The sequence below is a fragment of the Chiloscyllium plagiosum genome, unplaced genomic scaffold (genome assembly GCF_037043375.1).
Source record: "Chiloscyllium plagiosum isolate Xiang-an unplaced genomic scaffold, Cpla_swu_hap1 HiC_scaffold_15, whole genome shotgun sequence".
Taxonomy (NCBI): Eukaryota; Metazoa; Chordata; class Chondrichthyes; order Orectolobiformes; family Hemiscylliidae; genus Chiloscyllium; species Chiloscyllium plagiosum.
Window position 1 is genome coordinate 29776655 of NW_028270153.1, and position 20020 is coordinate 29796674.

A 20020-nucleotide genomic window follows, 5' to 3' on the forward strand; every position below is an offset into this window, starting at 1 on the left:
GTGAGGACCAGTTCAGCCAGGCGGATGAGGGTGTCAGCGGAAGGGTACTGGTTGGGACAGCAGGAGAGGAACAAACAGAGGGCTTGGAGGCCTTCGTTGTGGCAGACAGATGTGTACAGGGACTAGATGTCCATGGTGAAGATAAGGCATAAGGGGCCGGGGAAATGAAAGTCTTGGAGGAGGTGGAGGGTGTGTGGTGTCCTGAATGTAGGTGGAAGTTCCTGCACTTAAGGGGACAGGACAGTGTCAAGGTATGCAGAGATGAGTTCAGTGGTACAAGAGCAGGCTGAGACAATGGGTCGATCAGGGAAGTCAGGTTTGTGGATCTTTGGTAGCAGGTAGAATCGGGTGGTACTGGATTGGAAGACGATGAGGTTGGAGGCCAACTTGTAGATTGTTTCAGAGAACACCTTTGGGACACCTGCACCAACCAACCCCACGGTCCTGTGGTTGAACATTTCAACGGCACCCCCCTCCGCCCCGCCCCCCCCGCCCCGCCCCCCCCGCCCCCCCGCCCTGCCCCCCCGCCCCCCCCCCCCGCCCCCCCCCAAGGGCAGGAAGAACCTGGGCCTCCTCCATCAACAAACTCAAAACCACCCGATGCTTGGAGGAAGAACGCCTCATCTTCCACCTTGGGACCCTGCAACCACATGGGATTAATGTGGATTTCACCAATTTCCTCAGTTCCCCTCCCCCCGCATTACCCCAGTCCCAAGCCTCAAACTCGACACCACCCTCTTGACCTGTCAATCGCCTTTCCCATCTTTTTGCTTCACCATCCTCTCTGAGCTTCTCCCCCACATTCACCTACCTATTGCATTCCCAACTACATTCCCCCCAGCCCCACCCCCTCCCATTTATCTCTCAGCCCCCCAGCCAATAAGCCTCATTCCTGATGAAGGGCTTTTGCCTGAAATGTCAATTCTCCTGCTCCTCGGATGCTGCCTCACCAGCTGTACTTTTCCAGCACCACTTTCCTCGACTCAGATCTCCAGCATTTGCAATCCACACTTTCTCCTAGTCTTAAATAATGGTCCAGATATGAGTTCTAATCCAATCTTTGGCAGCTGGGGATTTAAATTTGATTAATTAAATTAATCTGGGATAAAAATTATTATTAGTAATGGTAACTATAAAATGATCAGATTCTCATAAAAACCGATCTGGTCTACTCATGCCATTTAGGGAAGGAAATCTGCCTTCCCTACCTAGTCTACTTAATAAATGACACCAGACACAGACAATGTGGCTGACTTTTCATTGCACTCAAATGGTCAAGAAAGCTATTCAGTTGCATTAACTCACTGTGAAAAATTTGAAGAGGAGTAAAATCAGATGGCCAACCCAATATCAACACATGCACTAGACATGAAAAAAGCACTCTCAATCTTGTTGGCACTGCAAAGTCCTCCTCTCTAACTTCTCAGGAGATCTGCTAAGATTGGGAGAGCTGTCCCATAAAGTAATCATGCAACAGCCTGAATTGGTCACACTTGCTGAATCATACATTTCAGCTAATATCCCTAATGCCTCCTTCAACCTCCTTGAATTTAGCCCAGTCGATTAGTCTAATGATAATCATGATTGCCAGTTGTTGGAAAATCCCATCTAGTTCACTAATGCTCTTTAGGGAAAGAATCTGCCTTCCTTATCTGGTCGGGCCTACATGTGACTCCAGATGCACAGCAATTGCCCTGTAGGCAATTAAGGATGGGTAATAAATGGTGGCCAGTGATGCCCACATCCTGTCAATGATGCTGTAAACGTGATATGTGTACAGCCTATACAGCCCTGTACCTGGGGGAAATCCAGGTCCACTTCCAAAGCCCACTGCCCAGGCTGCAGCAATGATCTTGTCACAGGCAAATCCAGATGAAGTGGTGTGGTCTGGCACAAATTGCTTTAACAACAGCCTTGATACATTTCTGGATTGGAGTTTGTGAGTTCCCACAAAGATCCCCAGTGGATCCTTGGAAGCAGTCAGTTGCATGAAGGTTTAGCGCACGATAACCACTGGGATAGGATGGCCATCCACTCCTTTAGATAACAGGTCCCACTCCAATAGTTGGTATAGCTCACTGATGATGTCCCGGGACATCCTCAGTCTGGAGCAACACTGCACCTTGCTCACTTGGAGGAAACAGCATTGAGGATGATTGACTCTGTGTTTCCTATATACCGTCTACACTGTGAGAGGACCTTCAGCTGCAGCTTCCTCGTGTGTAAGTCATTTGGCAGCCGCTGAAGGTTGCTGCTGAGGTTGGGCTTGCTAGTGCATCTGTTACTCCTCAATTTATCTGTGCCTTCATTGACCTCTTTCAATTGTGACTTCATTTTCCAAATTTACACCCTGAATCCCAGTTGTACGGCTTAGTCATGCCAACAATCATGCTGCATAGTCCCTTCCAACAAAGCCATATTGAATGTAACCAATGATTAACTCCCCTTCCACATACAGTAAGTCATGTCCTCCAATGCATTACCTTACCACTCTTTATATTATTGACTTTACATCCTTCACAATTCTCTCTTCTGCATCCAAGAATGCTGCCTCTAAAAAACCTAAATTGTGTTCGCTAACTCCTCACCCCAGCAGTGGCTCTTGATAAATACCTTAATTTTCATTGAGCAGATCTCACACAGGACTGATTGTGGCTCACCCCCAACTAGCTTCAATGGACAGCCGGGATTGATGGGGGATGGGGGTCTGACTAATCTCTTTGTATTTCTCAGAATGACTTACCAAGAATTCCCTGACCGATTGCACTGGACCAGTAGAACTGCTTGTAATAATTCAGATCTCCTGACTCTGACTTCTGATCATGTTTGAGTCCCTGGACTATATTGGATAATGCCTTTGGCTTACTGTGCTGGAACTGCCTAATTAAATGCTACGTCCCAAGATCTGCCTTGGAGGATGGTCACCCGAAGATCAGAGGCAGAATGTCCCTGACCTCTAAGGTGGACTTCGGGACATGCAACAATGCAGAGTGGCCAAGCAGAGGCTGATAGCCAAGTTGGGTACTCGTGAACATAGAACATATAGAACATAGAACATTACAGCGCAGTACAGGCCCTTCGGCCCTCGATGTTGCTCCGTCCTGTCATACTAATCTGAAGCCCATCCCACCTACACTATTCCATGTACGTCCATATGCTTGTCCAATGACGATTTAAATGCACTTAAATTTGGTGAATCTACTACCGATGCAGGCAAAGCATTCCATACCCTTACTACTCTCTGAGTAAAGAAACTACCTCCGACATCTGTCTTATACCTATCTCCCCTCACTTTAAAGTTGTGCCCCCTCGTGTTTGCCGTCCCCATACTTGGAAAAAGGCTCTCCCTGTCCACCCTATCTAACCCTCTGATTATCTTGTATGTCTCTATTAAGTCACCTCTCAACCTTCTTCTCTCTAACGAGAACAGCCTCAGCCTTTCCTTGTAAGATATTCCCTCCATACCAGGCAACATCCTAGTAAATCTCCTCTGCACCCTTTCCAAAGCTTCCACATCCTTCTTATAATGCGGTGACCAGAACTGTACACAATACTCCAAGTGTGGCCGTACCAGAGCTTTGTACAGCTGCAGCATAACCTCCTGGTTCCGAACTCAATCCCTCTATTAATAAAGACCAAAACACTGTATGCTTTCTTAACAACTCTGTCAATCTGGGTGGCAACTTTCAGGGATCTGTGTACATGGACACCGAGATCTCTCTGCTCATCTGCTCTCCCAAGAATCCTACCATTAGCCCAGTACTTTGCATTCCAATTACACCGTCCAAAGTGTATCACCTCACACTTGTCCACAATAAACTCCATTTGCCACCTCTCAGCCCAGCTCTGCATCCTATCTATGTCTCTCTGCAACCTACTACATCCTTCGTCACTATCCACAACTCCACCGACCTTAGTGTCGTCCACAAATTTACTAACCCACCCTTCTAAGCCCTCATCCAGGTCATTTATAAAAATGACGAACAGCAGTGGACCCAATACCGACCTTTGCGGTACGCCACTAGTAACTGGACACCAAGATGAACATGTTCCATCAAATACAACCCTCTGTTTTCTTTCAGCAAGCCAATTACTGATCCAAACTGCTATGTCTCCCACAATCCCATTCCTCCGCATTTTGTATAATAGCCTACTGTGGTGAACCTTATCGAACACCTTGCTGAAATCCATATTCACCACATCAATCAGTTTACTCTCATCTACCTGTTTGGTCACTTTGTCAAAAAAGTCAATAAGATTCGTTAGGCACGACCTACCCTTCACAAAACTGTGCTGACTGTCCCTGATCAGATTATTCTTTTCTAGATGGTTATAAATCCTATCTCTTATAACCTTTTCCAATGCTTTACGAACAACTGAAGTGAGACTCACTGGTCTGTAATTACCAGGGTTCTCTACTACCCTTTTTGAACAAGGGAACCACATTTGCTATCCTCCAGTCCTCGGGCACTATTCCTGTAGACAATGATGATTTGAAGATCAATGCCAAAAGCTTGGCAATCTCTTCCCTTGCTTCCCAGAGGATCCGAGAATAGATCCCATCCGGCCCAGGGGACTTGTTTATTTTCACACTCTGCAGTATTTCTAATACCTCTTCTTTGTGAACCTCAATCTCTTCTAGTCTAGATGCAAGTATCTCTGTATCTTCCTCACCAACATTTTCATTTTCTATAGTAAACACTGTCGAAAAATATTTATTTAGTGCTTCCCCTATCTCCTCTGACTCCACACACAACTTCCCACTATTATCCTTGATTGGCCCTAATTTAACTCTTGTCATTCTTTTATTCCTGACATACCTATGGAAAGCCTTAGGGTTAACCCTGATCCTATCCGCCAACAACTTCTCATGTCCCCTTCTGGCTCTTCTGAGCTCTCTTTTTAGGTCTTTCCTGACTTCCTTGTAACCCTCAAGCGCCCGAACTGAGTTTTCACATTTTGTCCTAACATAAGCCTTCTTCTTCTTCTTCTTGACCAGGGATTCCACTTCCTTAGTAAACCACGGCTCACGCGTTCTATATCTTCCTCCCTGCCTGACAGGTACATACTTATCTAGGACACACAGGAGCTTTTCCTTGAATAAGCTCTACATTTTTAATGTACTCATCCTCTGCAGTTTCCTTCTCCATTCTACGCTTCCTAAATCTTTCCTAATTGCATCGTAATTTTCCTTCCCCAGCTGTAACTCTTGCTCGGTGGAGTACACCTATCCCTTTCCATCACTAAAGTAAACCTGACAGAATTGTGATCGCTGTCTCCAAAGTGCACACCTACTTCCAAATCTAACACCTGGCCAGGCTCGTTACCCAGTACTAAATCTAAAGTGGCTTCGCCCCTTGTTGGCCTGTCTACATAGTTGTCAGGAAGCCCTCCTGCACACACTGGACAAAAACTGACCCATCTATAGTATTCGTACTGTAGTGATCCCAATCAATATTTGGATAGTTGAAGTCCCCCATGACAACTACCCGGCCTCTCTCACTCCTATCGAGAATCATCTTTGCTATCCTTTCCTCTATATCTCTGGGACTATTCGGAGGCCTATAGAAAACTCCCAGCATGGTGACTTCTCCTATCCTGTTTCTAACCTTAGCCCATATTACCTCAGTTAACGAGTCCCCAAACATCCTTTCTACAACTGTAATATTGTCCCTGATCAACAATGCCACACCTACCCCTCTTTTACCATCTTCTCTGTTCTTACTGAAACATCTGAATCACAGAACCTGCAACAGCCATTCCTGTCCCTGCTCTATCCATGTCTCCGTAATGGCCACAACATCGAAGTCCCAGGTACCAATCCACGCTGCCAATTCACCCACTTTATTTCAGATGTTCCTCGTACACACACTTCAAACCAGGTTCTCGCTTGCTAGTGTCAGATACTTGATTTGGAAACTCCCTACCCTCATCCTCTTCTGTACCTGTCCTACAATTTTGGTTCCCATCCCTCTGCTGTATTAGTTTCCCACCCAGGATATTGGTACCCCTTGGTTTAGATGAAGACCATCCTGCTTGTAGAGGTCCCACCTACCCCAGAAAGAGCCCCAATTATCCAAAAACCCAAAACCCTCCCTCCTGCACCATCCCTGTAGCCACGTGTTCAACTCCTTTCTCTCCCTATTCCTCGAGGAGAAAGTGAGGTCTGCAGATGCTGGAGATCAGAGCTGAAAATGTGTTGCTGGAAAAGCGCAGCAGGTCAGGCAACATCCAGGGAACAGGAGAATCGACGTTTCGGGCATAAGCCTGAAAGAAGGGCTTATGCCCGAAACGTCAATTCTCCTGTTCCTGGATGCTGCCTGACCTGCTGCGCTTTTCCAGCAATACATTTTCAGCTCCCTAATCCTCACCTCACTAGCACATGGCACGGGCAGCAAACCAGAGAAAACAACTCTGTTTGTCTTAGCTCTAAGCTTCCATCCTAGCTCCCTGAATTTCTGCCTCAGGTCCCCATCTCTCTTCCGACCTATGTCGTTGGTGCCAATGTGGACCATGATTTGGGACTGCTCTCCCTCCCCCCGAAGGATCCCAAAAACACAATCAGAGACATCACGGACCCTGGCACCCGGGAGGCAACACACCAACCATGAGTCTCTCTCGTCCCTCATAGAACCTCCTATTTGTCCCCCTAACTATCCAGTCCCCAATGACTACTGCTCTGCTCTTCTTCCCCCTTCCCTTCTGAACAGCAGGTGCCCCACTGCTTTCTCCTGGTAAGTCATCCCCCCCCCCAACAGTATCCAAAACGGTATACTTATTGTTGAGGGGAATGGCCACAGGGGATCCCTGCACTGCCTGCCGGTTCCCTTTCTGTCCCCTAACTGTCACCCATCTGTCTTTTTCTTTTATCTGGGGAGTGACTACCCCTCTGTAAGTCCTGTCAATAACCCCCTCTGCCTCCCGAATGACTGAAGTTCATCCAACTCCAGCTCCAGTTCCCTCACGCGGTTTTTGAGGAGCTGGTGTTGGGTGCACTTCCCACAGGTGTAGTCAGCAGGGACACCAGTGGTGACCCTTACTTCCCACATTCTGCAGGAGGAATATTCCACTGCCATACACTCCATTCCCACTGTTCTAACTCCCGAAGTGACTACTAAAAAAAAGGATTAGGAAATAAACTATTTACCTTTCCTTGTCAATCTGGCTCCCAAACCTTTTTATTAGGTTAGAGGAGGAGGATGGGTGGGAGACACTACCCGAGTAGTGTCTCGGGTAACGCAACCACGCAAATATAACCTGTTCTACTTACCCTTCCCAGAAGTCCTTTGCTCGCTCCTCCCTCGCTAGCCTGAAGGTAAGAAGTTTAAATATACTTACCGGCCTTCCCAACATTCACCTCACACCAACGTCACCTCCTCTCGGCTCTCGCTGCTCCGAAGTGTCCGAGCATGGCCTCAACTGGGACCTTGGGTTCATGTCAAACTACAGGTGACCCCATTACACTATACACTCTCACACATGCTCACATGCACACACACAAGCACACAAACTCCTACATACTCACACACTCACGTAGACCCGCTCTCACATACATTCTTTCTCTCAGACACACACACACATACACACGATATACTCATACCCACACCCTCTCACAGGCTTATATTCCATCACACTCATACACACACTCTACCAAGCATGCACACATGCAAACACACTCTCACACGCTCTCTCTCTCTCACACACACACACAGATATACATATTAGTCTATGGGGTGAATTTGTATTTGCAGCTTTGTAATTGACGATACATTATTTTGTTCAAGAAGTACACAGTCTGCAGGCAATAAATGCAAGCAGTTAATCCGTGTAACATTTTATAAATTCCTACTTTGGCAATAAAACCAGTCTGACTCAAGATTGGGATACACATCAACTCTAACCTTACCCTTTAAAGCATTGTTTGAGCTGAGATTTCACCTTTTTTTATAAAACCTTAAGTTACCTTGAGAATGTGACAGGAACGGAGGTCTGGGAGTTATATATTAATGAACAGAAACCTGCAATCCATTCTAAAAGATTAAAGACTTAACAGCAATCTAGGTTTGTTCAATATATCGTTTCAGCTGCCTGACACTGAGATCTTTTACTGTAAATTCTGTGTCTTATGATCCTGCTTCACATCTACCTAATGAAGAAGCAGCGCTCTGAAAGCTAGTACTTCCAAATAAATTTGTTGGATTATAACATGGTGTTTGATTTTTAACTTTGTCCAACATTGGCACCTCCACATCATTGATATAAATGACAAACATAAGAGGATCCAGAACTGCTCACTGTGGAACACTGCTGGCGTCAGGCCTCCAGTTTAAAACGCAACCTTGCACAACCACTCTCTATCTCCTGCCATTAAGCCAATTAGGTATCCAATTGGCAAGCTCACCCTGAATCCTATGTGATCTAACTTTACCAATTAATCTACCATGCGGATACTTGTCAAAGACTTCACTAAAATCCAAATAAACAATGTCTATTGCTCTGCCATCATCAATCTTTTTCCTCAAGAAACTCAATCAAGTGTGTGAGACATGATTTTCCTCACACAAAACCATGCTGACTATCCCTAATCAATTCTTGCCTTCCTTATGTCCATAAATCCTATCTTTTACAATCACCTCCAACAATTTACCCACAACCGAAGTCAGACTCACAGGTTTACAGTTCATAGAACATAGAACATAGAAAAATACAGCGCAGTACAGGCCCTTTGGCCCTCGATGTTGCGCCGATCCAAGCCCACCTAACCTACACTAGCCCACTATCCTCCATATGCCTATCCAATGCCCGTTTAAATGCCCATAAAGAGGGAGAGTCCACCACTGCTACTGGCAGGGCATTCCATGAACTCACGATTCGCTGAGTAAAGAATCTACCCCTAACATCTGTCCTATACCTACCACCCCTTAATTTAAAGCTATGCCCCTTGGTTTCTCCTTACAACCTTTATTAAACAAAGGTACAACATTAGTCACCCTCCAGTCAACAGGCACCTCACCTGTAGATATAGATGATGCAAATATTTCTGCAAGGAATCTCACAATTTCCTCCCTTATTTCCCACAACCTCTGGGATACATTAGATCAGGTGCTGGAGATTTATCCACCTTTATATTCTGTGAGGCCCCCAAACTTCCTCTTCTGTGATGTGAACTGTTTTTAAAACACCAAAGTTTATTTCTCTGTATTCTCCAGGCTCCATTTCTTTCTCTAAAGCCCAGAACATTGAGCTGCCAGTCTTGTCCATCTCTCAGCCATTTAGATAAGGAAAGTTTCTGTCATAGCTATGATGTCCCAATCCCACGTTCTTAAACATGAGTTCATTGGCCTTACCTGCAAGAGCCACTGCATTGACTTCATTGTGGGGAAACAAAATGAATCAGTGATGTATATAGATAGATACAGTCTTGCTTTTGCAATCCGTTGGATAAATTATCACACATTTGAGAAAAATGAGATTCAAAGACTCTAAGATGCTGAGATGACAATTAGTCAATTCGCTGCTCATTACTCTTGATGTCATTTATTGCACTTTCTAGTTGATCAGCGGAGGCAACTGTGGTAACTTTGGAAACGAAAGTCAGTCCAACTGTACTACATACGCAGCAAAAGGTTTATACATATGTACTGAAATTGAAAGAAATAACCCATTTTGAATTTTAACAGATTCGCTGAAAACAGAGTTGGACTGATTGTTATTAGTGAAAAAAAAATGAAGGTATATTAGTGTGAAAAGCAGCATGGAGCAGAGGTATCCTGGGGCATCAGTTGCTGTCCCCTGAGCAAGGCTGAAAACACCTTGCTTCTTGCAGGAGCCCTGGAGTCCTGCTTGAGATCTAATTTGAACAGAAGATGAACTCTATTTAAGTGATTTCTTGTCACTCAAAATGGTGCTGGATTGTGGTGACAAAACACTTTTAACTGTTACTTCCTCGATATATGTGACAATAAAACAATAATAATAAAATCCTTCAATATCTTTCACAGATTAGTCACTGCCCTGATGCCTTTATAGGTGCATAATTGAAAGATCCCACATAGGTTACCAGTCACTCCTTGAAAGGAGTCAATTGCTTAGACATTTAGTGCTGCAGTGACTCTCATAGACACCGAGGAGAGGGTGCCTCACACTCCTGAAGCCTTCAGATCCCACTTTAACAACTGGCATAATTGCCTCACAGTGTCCTGGAGTATAAGGAACATGTGTTGACACTGCGCCTTGTTTGTCTTCAGGAAATGGAGTTAGGCAAAAATCTCTATTCCCCACTGTGACCCCTGCAGCTACAATCTCTTCCTGAGCTGGATTTACCTCAGACTCTGTCACAGCTCACTGCTGCTCCTGGGCTTGCCATCAGTCCTGTACCTCCTCCCTCTGCCTTCACCTTCTTGGCAAGGCAGCCATGCAATCCCATTCCTCCAGCAGCTGTGTAAATCATATTTCTTGTTATGATCTACATTAAGAACATTACAAGTGGAAGGAATTTGCAGCTCTGGTATCAATTATTGGTGGCATACCCTCTAGATGAGTGCTGCACACATACCTCCACACAGTGAGACATGCAGCATCCCAATAATGAGGGCTGTGTCATCTCCAGCCTCAGCATGTGCACTGATCCAGTGAAGGTGGTGCACCGGCTGAGTGACAAGCATATTACACCAAGTAAAGACTTCCTGCTGCACTCTGACCCCGCTTCCCATCTCATTTCAGCCTTCAGTGTTCTACTGTCCAGTAGATCTGGAGCCTGTGCTTTCAAGCATCAAATTGACACTCACACCATCTTCCCTGGGTGTTGTTCCAGCCATTTACAAGTTTCACTGAGCATCTAAATAACAGCAATGCCAGGTAATACAGCTTATGGTGGACACTGTCAGGACTGAGTTCCATTTAGTCATCAGGTTATCACGCCTTCGAGAGTCTGCATGTCCCCTTTTGCCTAGCACTACTCAGACCACCCATGTGGAAACTTGCCACATTGAACTTCGCCTCTAACTTTTTTCCTTACCCCCAAGCCCCATAATTACATCTGGCTGATATCAACTGTGATCACTACTAATAATACAGCCGTATAGCCTACTATGTCCTCTGATACTGTACGAATGCTCATAACTTGACGTTCACCCATCACTGCCCTTGTCCCCACATCAGCACATGCCTCTGCTTCTGACCCCAGCCTTGATTGCCCAAACCCTTTATGTAAAGAGCCCACCCCATTCCTGTTGACAGATAATTATTGACAAGCACAAAGGCAGCTTGACAGTATGTCTCCACAAAATAGCATGTCAATACTGCAGCACTAATAGCCTTTACTTAGCCTCTGGAGGAAAAACCATTCACTAACAGGCATAGCATGGTATGGCACACTGCTGTGATTATGCAGAAAGCTGCTAAGTGAATGAGCAGTAAGACAGTAAGCAAACAGCCTTTGAGATGCAGCCTAGTACAATGTGAGCTAGTTGTCTACTTCTGCATGCAAAATATCCTTGCAGAAGCCTTTCAATGCTAGATACTGGTGCACCCTGAAATACAGGTATCAACTTCCTACGCATCCTGCAAGTGGATTGGAGAGGTGCCTTGGGGAACTTCCTGAGGAGTTGGCATTTGTCAGTTGCCAATGTTAGTGGACAAAAGGTGTGTGCAGCTGGTGCCTATGGGTCATTCTCTGAGATTCTGCTGTGCAGTGACCAACTTGGAGGTTATTTGCAGTCAGTGGTGAGCTGAGGTCCCTACATAATCACTCTAACTTCCATGTCAAGATTTCTCAGACTAGTTTCAGTGCCATGGGTAATATGATTGAAAGCTGCATATTAATGAGGGAAGAGCTGCAGTTGATCAGTTTGTTAACAAGCAACAAAGTCTTTAGCTGTAACTCATCACTGCGCAGTTAGAATCTTGCCTTGATGCCTGGAACCTAGCCAAAAGATGCTGTGAATTATTCCTGATGTTACAATAGGTCTACTTGGACTTCCCTAGTGATTTTGCCACATTTCTCACCATTGTTCACGTTGTTCAGGCTCCTATAAATTCTATCTAATACATCTCAATTCTAATCATGCATGACTTCTTGATATTACTTGTTAATACAGTAACACAGAGTTACAACTTCCTTTGTGTTTATGGGGATGCATTTACAAACATCAGATACATTTGCATGTTGCCATTAACAGTGATTGCCAATACAGGTGTAATTTCAGGTGTAATTTCCCATGCGTGATAAGGCTCAGTCTAAATAAACAAACAGAATTTTATAAATATAAAATGCTCAATGGCAATCATGTAACCTATTGATTGTTGTAACAACCTACCTGGTTCAATAATGTCATTTAGGCAAGGCACTCTGCCTTGTTTACCTGGCCTATCTATGACTCCGCATCCACAGTATTGTGTTTGGCTCTTTACTGGGCAATTAGGGATGGACAATAAATGTTGACTGGCGAGTGACACCTGCAGTGATTATAATGTAGTCAGCAAGGTCGACCTAAGTTCTCTAGGCAGAGGTGAGGACTGCAGATGCTGCAAACCAGAGTTTAGATTAGAGTGGTGCTGGAAAGGCTCAGCAGGTCAGGCAGCTTCCGAGGAGCAGGAAAATCGACATTTCGAGCAAAAGCCCTTCTGTTAACCTGGTCCAATCAGGGAGCCCTGGCTGACAAATATAAACAGGAGTGTCTTCAGGGAGATGTGGGCGCCTCAGGGAGTGGAGTGTATTATTTCCCCTTGCAACTCTATTTTGATTTAAACTCTGCCCTCCCCTTCACAGTTTAATCATGCAGCATTGCCCTTTGAGAAGGGCACTGCTTGTCACTAGCCACTCGGGTGTTTCCTTTCTTCCTGCAGGTGGAATATAAATAAATATTTACATACTTGTTGTTTTTCACTGTGTCCGACACACAAGACATGGATGCTGGGGACAAATGAGCACTACTACTATCAGGTGATAGTGTAGGGGAAAGAAGAAGAAGAAAAAAGAACAGGAGTGTCAGGCATCCTGTTCATTCTGAGAGCTGGCACTGAGGGAGCTAAAAAAAAGTGTCTTCATCGAGAGGTGGGCACTGCAGGGAGTGGGCTATTTTAATTCCCCCAAGATTAGAGTGGTGCTGGAAAAGCTTAGCAGGTCAGGCAGCATCTGAGGAGCAGGGAAAATCGAAGTTTTGGGCAAAAGCCCTTCATAAGTGCTTTTCCAGCACTGCTCTAATCTTGACTCTAATCTCCAGCATCTGCAGTACCCACTCCCTCTCTGTTTAAGCAGTTGTATGGGGAGAAAAAAGAAAAAAAAACAGGAGTGTCAGAGGTTCTGTTCACTCTGAGAGCTGGCACTGAGGAAGCCAGACCAGTGTCAATACTATACATATGTAAATAAAGGGTGATTTGGTGATGGATACCAGCCTCTGTGGAGTTATTTCAACACCAACATCCCATCAACAAATAAAAAGAAATAATTGAAAGTTTCTATTGTCAGACTACAATGTTACATTTCCCTGTTAAAATATATTTTCAAAGCTATTGAATTATTTATAATCACCATCTGAACTGTAAGATTACAACACATCATGAACTCAATTCCAGGATCTTTTTTATCTGCATATTATAAATAGTCCCATGTCTGCACACATTTCCTGTCTACAAATTTGTACATCTGTTGTCACTTATTTGTCATAGTTCTGTCACAACACCTTCCTTCTTCATAAGTTCCTACATTCCGGTGAGCATTGAAAGCTATCGATGTAGATTTGCCATCCTGTAATTCTACCCTCCTACCAATGGTGACACTGGAGTGCTTAAGACTTGCATCTCCAGCTCTTCAGCCTACAATACCAAGGAAAATGGTAGCTCCAATCACTTCTACTTATCAAATTGATATTGGATTTTCTTCTTGACTATAAATGACAAAAATTCAAGTTTACACAAAGAAAATAGATAGAATATTTGTAAGAATAAAAAATAATTTGCATTCTCTAGACCAATTATTTCAAGTCCTCCACCGCTTTGCTGAAACGCCATCTCGGTCCTGACTTCTTATATTTCCTGCATTATGAAACATTAATATTTAATATTACTTGAGAACTTATGTTTTGATGGATTGAAGGGAAATAGATTTTTTCAGTTGGTATGGATACCTAAGTTTTTTTTTAATGGACATTTTGGACTTTGGAATTTTGTTTTAACAATGAAACTTAGAAACACCATGGTTCCAGCTAATTGCTGGACTTGTTTGATGGAGGTTCCCCATTCAGAGTTTATGACTGGGAGAGGGTTCCTTTCTGTTTGAATTATGTTTTATATGCAGCTGGAGATTTGGTTTTCAGTTGGGACAAAATCTGCCTTTTTGAAATACCCTACTGTGAATTCAGTGTCAAATTTGATTGTCCTCTTGAGACTTTCTCCCCATGTCTGCATGGGTTTCCATTGGATGCACTTGTTTCTTCCCACAGTCTAAACATGTGCAGGTTTGGTGGATTGTCCATGCTAAATTGTCCCATATTGTCCAGGGATATGCAGGCTAGGGAGATTAGTCTCTCAATATAGTGTTTCCTGAATAAGCTGTATCTGCCAAGCTCCCAGAGATGACTGCACATGTTTAGCAAGCTGTCTATGTGTGCCAGAAAGCCAGGTCAACTGACATCTGAACATGCCAAACTTTCACTTTTCTTACTTAACAAAATAACCATTATTGGTTTGAGCTGTTTCTTTTTCTTTAAAGTTAATCTTTGCAAAGTGATAAAGCTCTTCTTTTTCTCTTTTAATTGGTGTGGGTTATTTATCAGGGTAAACATTTATACTTCACATTACAAACTATAAATCAATAGTTTTGTGATTTTAAAAGAAACATGTTTATTGTATCTTTTTATACCAAGTCAACTATAGAGAAAGCATTTGACTGACAATATACATTATTAGTATAGATGAAGGCATGAAAAGTAACATTAGCAAAGCTGCGTGGCAGGGTGAAATGTGAGGAGGATGTTATGAGAATACAGGGTGACTTGGACAGGCTAGGTGAGTGGACGGATGCATGACAGATGCAGTTTAATGTTGATAAATGTGTGGTTATCTACTTTTGTGGCAAGAACAGGAAGGCAGATTACTATCTAAAAGGAGTCAAGTTAGGTAAAGAAGAAGTACAATGAGACCTGGGTGTTCTTCTACATCAGTCAATGAAAGCAAGCAGCTGCTGAAAATGTGTTGCTGGAAAAGCGCAGCAGGTCAGGCAGCATCCAAGGAGTAGGAGAATCAACGTTTCGGGCATGAGCCCTTCTTCAGGAATGTGAAGGGCTCATGCCCGAAACGTCGATTCTCCTGCTCCTTGGATGCTGCCTGACCTGCTGCGCTTTTCCAGCAACACATTTTCAGCTCTGATCTCCAGCATCTGCAGTCCTCACCTTTTCCCTTCTCAATGAAAGCTAGCATGCAGGTACAGTAGGCAGTGAAGAAAGCTAATGGCATGCTGGCCTTCATAACAAGAGGAATTGAGTATAGAAACAGAGGTCCTTCTGCAGCTATACAGGGCCCTGGTGAGACCGCACCTAGAATACTGTGTGCAGTTTTGGTCTCCAAATTTGAGGAAGGATATTCTGGCTATTCAGGGAGTGCAGCGTAGGTTCATAAGGTCAACTCCCGAAATGGCGGGACTAGCTTACGCTGAAAGATTGGAGCAACTGGGCTAGTATACACTTGAGTTTAGAAGGTTAAGAGGGGATCTGATTGAGACGTATAAGATTATTAAAGGATTGGACACTCTGGAGGCAGGAAGCATGCTTCCGCTGATGGGTGAGTCCAGAACCAGAGGGCATAGTTTAAAAATAAAGGGTAGGCCATTTAGAACAGAGTTGAGGAGAAACTTCTTCACCCAGAGAGTGGTGGATATATGGAATGCTCTACCTCAGAAGGTAGCGGAGGCCAAGTCTCTGGATACGTTCAAGAAAGAGATGGATAGAACTCTTAAAGATAGTGGTTATGGTGATGAGGCAGGAAAAGGATACTGATTGTGGATGATCAGCCAGGATCATAATGAATGGTGGTGCTGTCTCAAAGGGCCGAATGGCCTAGTCCTGCACTTATTGTCTATTGACCATATTGAGGTCTGGGTAAACAATGTAAATTTACATTGTGACTCACAGAGTAGTGGAAATGAACCATGACATATTGAAGCAGAATAAGGCTGTTCGGCCTATTGAGTTGCTCTGCCATTCGATCATGACTAACTAGAGAGACACAGTGCACTTCTTCCAACTCAGTCATAACATAAAACTGGAGGCTGTCAGCACAATAATATGCTGACAACATGTAATTGGAACTGGGGTAATGATAATTAAAAGAGGATTGATGCCATGTTTCTTGTGTGCTACTGAACCAAAATGGCTATGACAGTTGCTAAGACATTTCTGGAGATGAAAGATTTATCCTTGAGTGATTTACAAGAAATTGATAAGGCTAGGTTATTAGAATTGCTAAAAAAGCAGTTAGAATTAAAAGCAGGGGCTAAGAAAGCACTCACAATTGTGATAACAGCACAGAATTTGAATTTAAAAGAATGAAAAGGTAATTTCAAATCAATTTAGATGGTAGTTCAGTTGAGCTAGCTAGAATCCAATTGAAGATACAGAAGCTTGAACTAGAAAAGTAAATGAGAAAACTTGAATACAATTAAGAATTGAGAAAACCGGAAGACAGAAGAGTGGAGGCAGAAAACCAAAGGAAAAAAAAGGAAAATAAAAGACATTTTACAAGGATGGAATTCCTGTGTGGAGTTTGCACTTTCTCCCCATGTCTGCATGGGTTTCCATTGGGTGCACTGTTTTTTTTCTCACAGTCTAAAGATGTGCAGATTAGGTGAATTGTCCATGCTAAACTGTCGCATTTTGTTCAGGGATATGCAGGCTAGGAAGATTAGCCATGGTAAATGTGGGGCTATCAATATAGGGTCAAGAATTGGGTCTGGGCGGGATGCAGACGTTGATGCAGACCTATGGGCCAAGTAGCTTCTTTCCATATTGTAGAGATTCTATAAAATGGAATTGCAAAGAGAAAGAGTAGGAAAATTAAGCAATCAGAAGAGAGAAAAGGCGTGACAAAGAGCATACCATCTTAGAAAGCTGGAATGGAGAAAAAAAAGTGCCTCAGAGACTTTAAGGAATGCTCCAGCAGGGATCTCAATCAAAGACCAGCGAGTAGATGTTTACATTTTTGCATACTCTTCCAAACTTTGATGAAAGGAACATAGAAGAACTTTTCATATTGCTTGGAGAAATAGTGAAACCAAGGAAGTGTCTTAAATGCATAATCTCTTATTCTGAGATTGGGGTGGTCTCAGACTTTCCCAAAAGGATAAACAACTTTCTACATCTTTCGCTGTCATAACCCAAAAAAGTTTTATATTTTCAGAAGGTTTGCATCTCATTCTTAAAAATTCCACAGAGCATACATATATACTGATCACAAACCCTTAGACTTTGTGAAAAAAACTTTTAAAAAAATGGTAGACTGTATAGAGTTTGTTATTACAACTTTATCAAATAAATATTGTCCATACTGTGAGGAAGAACAATGTAATTGCTGATGCTTTGCCGGAATATAACTTAATTCAAATTATCCATATATCAAGAAGATAACAGCGATAACTTGCAATGGGTGAATGAGAATGAGTGAGTACTTATTTCCTAATACACTTTTCATATATCTATACATCTTATTTTGTTACACTTTGGAAGGAAATGCATTTGAAAATAGTGTTACTTTGGACATTAGAACTTATGTTAACAGGGAGGAACGTCTCCAAAATTTCATGATTTCAGCTGTTGCTGGGTTTGTCTGCTGGAGATCACTTAGCTGGTGTTTATGACTGGGCAAGAATGAGGTTGTTTTTGTTTGAATAGTGCTTTGCATGCAGTTGGAGATGGGTTGGCCTACTGAGGGGAAAGTTAGGGGAAAGCCTACTGAGCAAAAAACTGCCCAACTTGCCTTTCTGAAACACTCTTGCTGGTAGCCAAGTGTGAAACCTGATTGTCTTCTTGATGCTTGCCTGGAAGATTTCTCCTTACTGTTTTCCTGAGTAAGCTGCAGCTGTGAATATCTCAAAAAAAGATGCACACCTAGTGATTTGCCTATGTGTGACAGAATGCCAGAATGGCAGCCATCTGAACATTCCACACTTTGTCCTTTATTTCTTCAAGAAATAATCATTATTGACCAAGGTGTTTATTTTTCCAAAGTTAATCTCTGCAGAGAAACAAATCCATTTTCCCCTTTACTTGAAATATGCATGTTGGCTTATTTTGAGGTGTTAACATTGTGTGTCAACTAGTGTTGTTCATGAAATAAGTTTTGTTTTACAATGTCATAGAGTCATAAAGCACGAAAACAGACCATTCAGTCCAATCAGTCCATGCCAAACATAATCCCCAAAGAAACTAGTCCCACCTGTCTGCTCCTGGCCCATATCCCGCCAAACGTCTTCTATTCATGTACATATCCAAATGTATTTTAAACAATGAAAGTATGCCCACATCCACCACTTCCTCAGGAAGTTAATTCCACATATGAATCACCCTCAAAAGAATTGCCCATCATGTCTTTTTCCTGTCTCCTTAAAAATGTGCTTGCTAATCTTGAAATTCTCCATCCTAGGGAAAAGACAACTACCATTAACCCTATCTATACCCTTCATAAAAAATAGGTCATTGGACCTGAAACATTAATTCTGCTTCCTCTCCACAGATGCTATCAGACCTGCTGAGTTTTCCCAGAAATTTCTGTTTTTGTGTCAACAACTTTAAGTTTATTAAATAAACTTGGTTGATGGATCTTTTTATTCTAAATCTACTATAGAGGAAACATACTATAGGCCAAATGAGGAACTGAGTAAAACAATTAAATTTACACTGTCACCCATGCAGAAGTGAGACTAGAGAAAGCTAATGTATACCTTCCATCTTGGTCATAACAATTGTTACAGGAAACATTCAAGTAGAGAATAAATTACAAACTCTTGCACAGTTTTATTAATTGGGTATGTGTGGGGCATTAATTCAAAATTTGAACATTATTCAGAATGGCATGGCCGAGATACATGTAATATGGAAAGTGCATCTTGTGATTTTAGAGTATGATAGCATTCTAGGATTCAGTGCATACAGCAATTACTCCTGGGAATAATTGCAAGGCAATAAACTAAACAAGATGTTCATCCTGTCCACACAAATTGCAAGCATATAGCTTAACTGGCTCATGGTTGACATCTGATCCCCGAGATTAGATTATTTCCCTGAGTTCATTCTAGGTTATCTTTTTTAAAACATATATAGCGTATCGTCCATGTTGTGGAGTAGTTTTGTTTTGTTTGGTTCATTATCTTATCTATTAACAGCTTCTCGATGCCAACACATACTGCCAGCCTGCTGCACATGTGATGATGCCTGAAGAAAACAAACGGTTGTGGCACAATTGCTGAAAATTTAACAAGAAATCATTTCTAACTGACGATCAGGACAGAATTAAAACACATGAATGTTAATGGCCAAAAGTAAAATTGACATAAAATAAGGTAGCAAATGTTCCACTTTATTAGTAAATTCATCAACATATCTGTTGCGATCAGCAGAATTCCTGTTAACATTTCTAAAAGTAAAACTCACCTAGAATTGGACATGCTAAAGTACAAAGAATACCGTATGATGTAATATTAGACTTAAACAAAGTTGGGACTAGAAACATTATTAGGAAATAGTTGTCAATATGTTGACTCTGCGGGGATCCAGTCCACTGTCGTGCGTTTGAACATTTAATTGTTTTCTCGTGAGAGTGAGAGCTAAACCGCGCGGGCAACTTCAGTTCTACAAATAAGCTTCTGACAAAACACCACTCAAAGCATGTTAGAACTGCGGATTTGCACTCAGCTAATGTTTACGGCAATGCAGCCATGGCAACAGACGAACGGTCATTTCCAGGTTAGTTGGATGTTCTATTTACTAGGAGAAGCAGAGTCTGAACTGCCTATCCTACTTGTCCACGTTAT

The 20020-nt window shown here is 42.8% G+C and overlaps 1 protein-coding gene and 1 long non-coding RNA gene across 2 annotated transcripts in view; one reads left to right on the plus strand and one right to left on the minus strand.

Moving 5' to 3' along the window:
* The window catches only part of nol4lb (nucleolar protein 4-like b), a 521420-nt gene that overhangs the window by 120530 nt on the left and 380870 nt on the right, over nt 1-20020 (plus strand). The gene's annotated exons all lie outside the window — the stretch shown is intronic.
* Nucleotides 1-20020, minus strand: part of LOC122560171 (uncharacterized) — a 45039-nt gene that overhangs the window by 19884 nt on the left and 5135 nt on the right. The gene's annotated exons all lie outside the window — the stretch shown is intronic.